We start from the raw sequence: 9,690 nt of genomic DNA, 5'->3' as shown, positions 1-9,690 counted from the left end.
AACACAAGGAAAAATTGATAATGCAGAAATACTTGAGAACAGTCAAGTGAAAAAAAAACATGTTCTTTTTTCATTGGAATAGAACCATAAATGCTGAATTCTATTCTTCGTTAAAGATCTTTGATTTTAAAGTATCAAGTTTTTTAAACCTTCAAACTGGACGATCATAGTTACTGTCACGAGTGCTTGATGGTTTTAGAACACGTCAAAGACAAAAAAAAGTCGATAATGCAGAAGCACTTGAGAACAGTAAAGTGCTAAAAAAAACATGTTCTCTCTGCAAAAGAACCATAAACCAAAACAACTAAATTGAAGTATTTTACTAATCATCTTGAGTGTTTTGCTGTCCAAAGTGAAATTTTCTAATTAATAAAATTTATTTCATCCTTTACATACCATCAAGAACCTCTTGTTAGTAGAAACTTCAACAATTTCACTAATTTCGATCAATATGATTTACTGTCCAAATTGAATACAACTTAATTGAATACAGTACGAATCCACTAACGCATAAAGATTTTAACAATGTTGGAAAAATATGCTAAACCACAAGGTGTATATCAAATTAGTGACAAACTAGTGAACTAAGAATTACTACAATTAAGTTATAAAGTAGTAGGAAATTTCATTCATAAGCATTCACTGAGTGAGAGAAATCCGAAAAAGTTAAAATAACATTCCGGAAATGTTAATTGTACTCTGCATTATTGATCCGAAATCGGTGTAAATATTATACATTTTAGGGGTATTGTGGGTTAAAGTTACCCTTTTTAATGTTAATTTTACACATATAAAAAAGTTAATCGCACCCCCTTTTTTTCTCAGTGTTGACAATTGACACTATTGAAGTCGTATTGGTGATAGTGACTTACCGAACAGTGAAAAAACAAATTTAATTAATAATTAAAAAAAATTAATTTATATAACTTTATTTTTAATTTAAATTTCAGTTTATACGAAAGGGTTAACTAGCCGGAAGAAAATTAAAAATAAACAATAAAAAAATTAAAAAGAGAGCAGGAAAAATTGAGTAGTATTAAAAATTGAGCTGTAAAAATATTCAATTTAATAAATTTGAAAAAAAGTCTCGCAAAAATTTCATGAAATTTTGGATATTTCGGAAATACTTATAAAATTTTCCAAATTCATCAAATAAATTTATTTCTTAAGTACACTATTAACCACTTTTATTTTTTCAGATCAAATTTAACATTTTTAATATTTTACTGCTCTTTTTTACTTTTTATTGCTCACTTTAAAGTCTTTGCTTTTGCTGCTCGTTTTTAATTTTTTTGATCACTCTTAATTTTCTACTAATCGTTTTCAATAAAATACCGCACGTTTTTATTTTTTTACTGCACATTTTTATTGTTTTTTTTTACAAGTTAAATTTCATATTTCCACTACTGATTTATTTTTTGGCTTTAATTTAATAAATACATTTTTGCCTTTTTATTTTGTAAGATACAAATTTGCAAAAGCTTAGTGAAAGACTATCGTTAAAAAATAAACATATTAATCTTTCAAATACAATGCAAAAGAATAATATGAACTTGAATTTATTGACGCTTGGGCTCCCAATAGAATGTCCTAATTCTATTCTGGAATTATTAAATTAGATCCCAACGCATCATATTGCTTAGAACACATTGTACATTTTGTATTTTTTTTGTACATAACAAGAGCCTAGAGTGGGTCAATGGATAGAGTAGTAGCTCTATGACTGTGAGGTCTCGGGTTCAAAGCTGAGCAGCAGCAGAAAAAAATTTATCTTAACTTAATTTACTAATTTTTAAAGGACATTATCTTACTTGACTTACAAATTGTTGTTTTTCTTTTTGTCGAGCGTATTGTTTCTGTTTAGGGGAAAGAGCCCATGCTTTACACGGTCTCAAGCTTTATAATGACTAAATTTTTCCTATGTTTTTCAATTAATCTGACTCATCGTACCCATATTTTAAAAACTAGGGGAAACTGTCTTGTTTTTAAAATATATCACGAAGTCATATTTATTCAGGAACATAGGAAAAATTTAGTCATTATGCAGCTTGGGACTGTCTAAAGCATGGGCATGGGCACTTTCCCCTACTAAACTAGTGCCAAGAACGATTTATTTTGATTTGAGGGTTGTTACTTGAGTCAACAATTATGATGTATATTATTCATGGTGAGGCATAAATCTTATTTGATCCGTGCAATATTAATCTTGTAACAAACATTTGAAGAACAAAAGATTCCCTTTTTCTTTTTTTTCTTTCTCTATTAAAATTTACATGAAGCTTTGACTGTTCTTTATGTCCTAATTTGAGTACTGATCATAAAAACTCATAAAATTATAGAAATGTTTATGAGATAACGCTCATAACAGTCTCGAACTATCTCTCCTATAATATCAAGTATTTTTATCGAACATCCTCTAACATAAAAAAAATCATTGATAGTTGTTCAAAACGTTTATCCTTCTTTTAACCCACAATTTTTAGTACAAACCGCACAAAGAGTAATTAAAGCAGAAAAGCTTTTCGCAAAAAAGCTTCAAAATATTCTTTCAGCGTAGCGATACACAATCTGAAATGTGATGAAAATAGAAATGTTTTCATCGAATTATTTCTCTGTTTACCAAAATATTATTAATTAATCCTTCGCTTTGGATAGATTCATTTCCTCAGTAAAAGCATTTGAGAAATATTCATTCCTCATTTTTATTATTGACCCATTTCCCACTTCCTACAACAAAATGAAATATAGCGTACACTTGAGGACTCCAATATTTTTCCACAATAACATTAAATGAAAGCTTCTTAGTTCTTAAGAAAAGTCAGAAAAGTCGATAAAAATATTTTCTGAAAGTTTTCTTTAAACTTCAGCTGCACGGAAAATAATTCAAGGGTGGCAACTTTTGGTGTGAGTTGTAAAAGCTCTACAACAGCCAATTTATATCGTATATCAATAGGAAATAGCAGTAACAAAGTAATTCACGATTGCAATGGAAAAATCTTTAAAATTTCGATGAAAGTTTTTACTGTATTGAGTGCAATATCGGGCACTTTTTTTGCTTCTAGAAAATCTATAGTTTTTCATTGGAAGGTTTTGGGAAGAATCGTCTATATCTAAGCTACCCAAACCGCTGACGCTCACTGCTTCCTTGAAATATTTTATTACGGGCCAGTTTATGGTGATAGTCCAATGAAAAGGGAAAATATTTTTCCTCAATTTTTTTTAGTACATGTCCGGTTGTTCCCATGTTCCTCTGTGGTATCGACTTTTCTTTGTGTTGGTTTCTGTCACGACAGTTTTCTCAAGACCTTGTCGTGTTCCAAAATCACTAACCAGTCGTGACAAGAACCAACACAAGAAAAGTCGATAACGCAGAGACACATGAGAGCAATCATGTACTAAAAACAATATTCAGAAAAAAAGGTTTATCCTCTTTATTTTTTACTGGAATAGCACTAATAAAGATGATACTGACTTACTTACTTACTTAGTTGGCTGCAAAGTCCCTTTTGGTATGGGGACTCTCGTACTAACCTCTTCCAGTCCTGGCAACTCTCTACCATCTCCCTCCAGCACCTCAGCAAGCACCACCAGTTATTTAAAGACATTGTCCACTGCTTCCTTCCATCGTTTTCTAGGACGTCTTCTCATCCTCGTGACTTCCGGCCAAATCAGCCAGCTGATTTAGCGTGCTCTGATTTTGGCCATAATGTCTGGATCCTCATAAAAGAGTTCCAGATAATGGGTTCGTCCGGATACGGTAGTGTTTCCCTAACTAGGCCATAGATCCGTATCAACATTCTTCTCTCAAAGATCATAGTAGCGATTTCTCTTCAGCTTGGGTCATTGGCACTACCTCAAAACCACAAGTGAGAATGAGCCTAAGTACCCATTTATAGCTATGTAATACAATTTTGAACTTGGAATACAACGTAGAAATTGTATTACATCGTAGAAGTTGGAATACATCGTAGAAATTGTATTACATCTTTGAAGTTGGAATATCATCATCATCATCAATCATCATCATCATTTCAACCACTTATCACTATTGGGGGGCGGGGAAGTTGGAATCCAACGTAGAAATTGTAATACAATTTTGAAGTTGGAATACAACGTAGAAATTGTATTACAATTTTGAACTTGGAATACAACGTAGAAATTGTATTACATCTTTGAAGTTGGAATATCATCATCATCATTAATCATCATCATCGTTTCCTACCGCTTATCACTATTGGGGTGCCGGGAAGTTGGAATACAACGTAGAAATTGTATTACAATTTTGAACTTGGAATACAACGTAGAAATTGTATTACAATTTTGAACTTGGAATACAACGTAGAAATTGTATTACAATTTTGAACTTGGAATACAACGTAGAAATTGTATTACATCGTAGAAGTTGGAATACAACTTTCAAAATATCATGTCAGTGGATTCCCTATCTCCTCTCTAGGAAATCCCAGATCCTCTGGGAATTTCTTGTATATTATGCCCAAGACTCTTCAGATACCTTCCGTGGTCAGAGGATTTCTGGAGCTTCCTCCAAGAAATCCCAGATCTTTTGGGATTTTCTTGCATATTATGCCCAAGACTCTTCAGATACCTTCTGTGGTCAGAGGATTTCTGGAGCTTCCTCCAAGAAATCCCAGATCTTTTGGGATTTTCTTGCATATTATGCCCAAGACTCTTCAGATACCTTCCGTGGTCAGAGGATTTCTGGAGCTTCCTCCAAGAAATCCCAGATCTTTTGGGATTTTCTTGCATATTATGCCCAAGACTCTTCAGATACCTTCCGTGGTCAGAGGATTTCTGGAGCTTCCTCCAAGAAATCCCAGATCTTTTGGGATTTTCTTGCATATTATGCCCAAGACTCTTCAGATACCTTCCGTGGTCAGAGGATTTCTGGAGCTTCCTCCAAGAAATCCCAGATCTTTTGGGATTTTCTTGCATATTATGCCCAAGACTCTTCAGATACCTTCCGTGGTCAGAGGATTTCTGGAGCTTCCTCCAAGAAATCCCAGATCTTTTGGGATTTTCTTGCATATTATGCCCAAGACTCTTCAGATACCTTCTGTGGTCAGAGGATTCCTGGAGCTTTCTCCAGCAAATCCCAGATCTTTTGGGATTTTCTTGCATATTATGCCCAAGACTCTTCAGATACCTTCCGTGGTCAGAGGATTTCTGGAGCTTCCTCCAAGAAATCCCAGATCTTTTGGGATTTTCTTGCATATTATGCCCAAGACTCTTCAGATACCTTCCGTGGTCAGAGGATTTCTGGAGCTTCCTCCAAGAAATCCCAGATCTTTTGGGATTTTCTTGCATATTATGCCCAAGACTCTTCAGATACCTTCCGTGGTCAGAGGATTTCTGGAGCTTCCTCCAAGAAATCCCAGATCTTTTGGGATTTTCTTGCATATTATGCCCAAGACTCTTCAGATACCTTCCGTGGTCAGAGGATTTCTGGAGCTTCCTCCAAGAAATCCCAGATCTTTTGGGATTTTCTTGCATATTATGCCCAAGACTCTTCAGATACCTTCCGTGGTCAGAGGATTTCTGGAGCTTCCTCCAAGAAATCCCAGATCTTTTGGGATTTTCTTGCATATTATGCCCAAGACTCTTCAGATACCTTCCGTGGTCAGAGGATTTCTGGAGCTTCCTCCAAGAAATCCCAGATCTTTTGGGATTTTCTTGCATATTATGCCCAAGACTCTTCAGATACCTTCCGTGGTCAGAGGATTTCTGGAGCTTCCTCCAAGAAATCCCAGATCTTTTGGGATTTTCTTGCATATTATGCCCAAGACTCTTCAGATACCTTCCGTGGTCAGAGGATTTCTGGAGCTTCCTCCAAGAAATCCCAGATCCTCTGGGAATTTCTTGCATATTATGCCCAAGACTCTTCAGATACCTTCTGTGGTCAGAGGATTCCTGGAGCTTTCTCCAGCAAATCCCAGATCTTTTGGGATTTTCTTGCATATTATGCCCAAGACTCTTCAGATACCTTCCGTGGTCAGAGGATTTCTGGAGCTTCCTCCAAGAAATCCCAGATCTTTTGGGATTTTCTTGCATATTATGCCCAAGACTCTTCAGATACCTTCCGTGGTCAGAGGATTTCTGGAGCTTCCTCCAAGAAAACCCAGATCATTTGGGATTTTCTTGCATATTATGCCCAAGACTCTTCAGATACCTTCCGTGGTCAGAGGATTTCTGGAGCTTCCTCCAAGAAATCCCAGATCTTTTGGGATTTTCTTGCATATTATGCCCAAGACTCTTCAGATACCTTCCGTGGTCAGAGGATTTCTGGAGCTTCCTCCAAGAAATCCCAGATCTTTTGGGATTTTCTTGCATATTATGCCCAAGACTCTTCAGATACCTTCCGTGGTCAGAGAATTTCTGGAGCTTCCTCCAAGAAATCCCAGATCTTTTGGGATTTTCTTGCATATTATGCCCAAGACTCTTCAGATACCTTCCGTGGTCAGAGGATTTCTGGAGCTTCCTCCAAGAAATCCCAGATCTTTTGGGATTTTCTTGCATATTATGCCCAAGACTCTTCAGTTACCTTCTGTGGTCAGAGGATTCCTGGAGCTTCCTCCAAGAAATCCCAGATCTTTTGGGATTTTCTTGCATATTATGCCCAAGACTCTTCAGATACCTTCTGTGGTCAGAGGATTCCTGGAGCTTTCTCCAAGAAATCCCAGATCTTTTGGGATTTTCTTGCATATTATGCCCAAGACTCTTCAGATACCTTCTGTGGTCAGAGGATTCCTGGAGCTTTCTCCAGCAAATCCCAGATCTTTTGGGATTTTCTTGCATATTATGCCCAAGACTCTTCAGATACCTTCCGTGGTCAGAGGATTTCTGGAGCTTCCTCCAAGAAATCCCAGATCTTTTGGGATTTTCTTGCATATTATGCCCAAGACTCTTCAGATACCTTCCGTGGTCAGAGGATTTCTGGAGCTTCCTCCAAGAAATCCCAGATCTTTTGGGATTTTCTTGCATATTATGCCCAAGACTCTTCAGATACCTTCCGTGGTCAGAGGATTTCTGGAGCTTCCTCCAAGAAATCCCAGATCTTTTGGGATTTTCTTGCATATTATGCCCAAGACTCTTCAGATACCTTCCGTGGTCAGAGGATTTCTGGAGCTTCCTCCAAGAAATCCCAGATCTTTTGGGATTTTCTTGCATATTATGCCCAAGACTCTTCAGATACCTTCCGTGGTCAGAGGATTTCTGGAGCTTCCTCCAAGAAATCCCAGATCTTTTGGGATTTTCTTGCATATTATGCCCAAGACTCTTCAGATACCTTCCGTGGTCAGAGGATTTCTGGAGCTTCCTCCAAGAAATCCCAGATCCTCTGGGAATTTCTTGCATATTATGCCCAAGACTCTTCAGATACCTTCTGTGGTCAGAGGATTCCTGGAGCTTTCTCCAGCAAATCCCAGATCTTTTGGGATTTTCTTGCATATTATGCCCAAGACTCTTCAGATACCTTCCGTGGTCAGAGGATTTCTGGAGCTTCCTCCAAGAAATCCCAGATCTTTTGGGATTTTCTTGCATATTATGCCCAAGACTCTTCAGATACCTTCCGTGGTCAGAGGATTTCTGGAGCTTCCTCCAAGAAAACCCAGATCATTTGGGATTTTCTTGCATATTATGCCCAAGACTCTTCAGATACCTTCCGTGGTCAGAGGATTTCTGGAGCTTCCTCCAAGAAATCCCAGATCTTTTGGGATTTTCTTGCATATTATGCCCAAGACTCTTCAGATACCTTCCGTGGTCAGAGGATTTCTGGAGCTTCCTCCAAGAAATCCCAGATCTTTTGGGATTTTCTTGCATATTATGCCCAAGACTCTTCAGATACCTTCCGTGGTCAGAGAATTTCTGGAGCTTCCTCCAAGAAATCCCAGATCTTTTGGGATTTTCTTGCATATTATGCCCAAGACTCTTCAGATACCTTCCGTGGTCAGAGGATTTCTGGAGCTTCCTCCAAGAAATCCCAGATCTTTTGGGATTTTCTTGCATATTATGCCCAAGACTCTTCAGTTACCTTCTGTGGTCAGAGGATTCCTGGAGCTTCCTCCAAGAAATCCCAGATCTTTTGGGATTTTCTTGCATATTATGCCCAAGACTCTTCAGATACCTTCTGTGGTCAGAGGATTCCTGGAGCTTTCTCCAAGAAATCCCAGATCTTTTGGGATTTTCTTGCATATTATGCCCAAGACTCTTCAGATACCTTCTGTGGTCAGAGGATTCCTGGAGCTTTCTCCAGCAAATCCCAGATCTTTTGGGATTTTCTTGCATATTATGCCCAAGACTCTTCAGATACCTTCCGTGGTCAGAGGATTTCTGGAGCTTCCTCCAAGAAATCCCAGATCTTTTGGGATTTTCTTGCATATTATGCCCAAGACTCTTCAGATACCTTCCGTGGTCAGAGGATTTCTGGAGCTTCCTCCAAGAAATCCCAGATCTTTTGGGATTTTCTTGCATATTATGCCCAAGACTCTTCAGATACCTTCCGTGGTCAGAGGATTTCTGGAGCTTCCTCCAAGAAATCCCAGATCTTTTGGGATTTTCTTGCATATTATGCCCAAGACTCTTCAGATACCTTCTGTGGTCAGAGGATTCCTGGAGCTTTCTCCAGGAAATCCCAGATCTTTTGGGATTTTCTTGCATATTATGCCCAAGACTCTTCAGATACCTTCCGTGGTCAGAGGATTTCTGGAGCTTCCTCCAAGAAATCCCAGATCTTTTGGGATTTTCTTGCATATTATGCCCAAGACTCTTCAGATACCTTCTGTGGTCAGAGGATTCCTGGAGCTTTCTCCAGGAAATCCCAGATCTTTTGGGATTTTCTTGCATATTATGCCCAAGACTCTTCAGATACCTTCTGTGGTCAGAGGATTCCTGGAGCTTTCTCCAGCAAATCCCAGATCTTTTGGGATTTTCTTGCATATTATGCCCAAGACTCTTCAGATACCTTCTGTGGTCAGAGGATTCCTGGAGCTTCCTCCAAGAAATCCCAGATCTTTTGGGATTTTCTTGCATATTATGCCCAAGACTCTTCAGATACCTTCCGTGGTCAGAGGATTTCTGGAGCTTCCTCCAAGAAATCCCAGATCTTTTGGGATTTTCTTGCATATTATGCCCAAGACTCTTCAGATACCTTCTGTGGTCAGAGGATTCCTGGAGCTTTCTCCAGGAAATCCCAGATCTTTTGGGATTTTCTTGCATATTATGCCCAAGACTCTTCAGATACCTTCCGTGGCCAGAGGATTCCTGGAGCTTCCTCCAAGAAATCCCAGATCTTTTGGGATTTTCTTGCATATTATGCCCAAGACTCTTCAGATACCTTCCGTGGTCAGAGGATTTCTGGAGCATCCTCCAAGAAATCCCAGATCTTTTGGGATTTTCTTGCATATTATGCCCAAGACTCTTCAGATACCTTCTGTGGTCAGAGGATTCCTGGAGCTTTCTCCAGCAAATCCCAGATCTTTTGGGATTTTCTTGCATATTATGCCCAAGACTCTTCAGATACCTTCTGTGGTCAGAGGATTCCTGGAGCTTTCTCCAGCAAATCCCAGATCTTTTGGGATTTTCTTGCATATTATGCCCAAGACTCTTCAGATACCTTCCGTGGTCAGAGGATTTCTGGAGCTTCCTCCAAGAAATCCCAGATCTTTTGGGATTTTC

The sequence above is a fragment of the Phlebotomus papatasi genome, chromosome 1 (genome assembly GCF_024763615.1).
Source record: "Phlebotomus papatasi isolate M1 chromosome 1, Ppap_2.1, whole genome shotgun sequence".
NCBI lineage: Eukaryota > Metazoa > Arthropoda > Insecta > Diptera > Psychodidae > Phlebotomus > Phlebotomus papatasi.
This window is presented reverse-complemented; position numbering follows the sequence as displayed.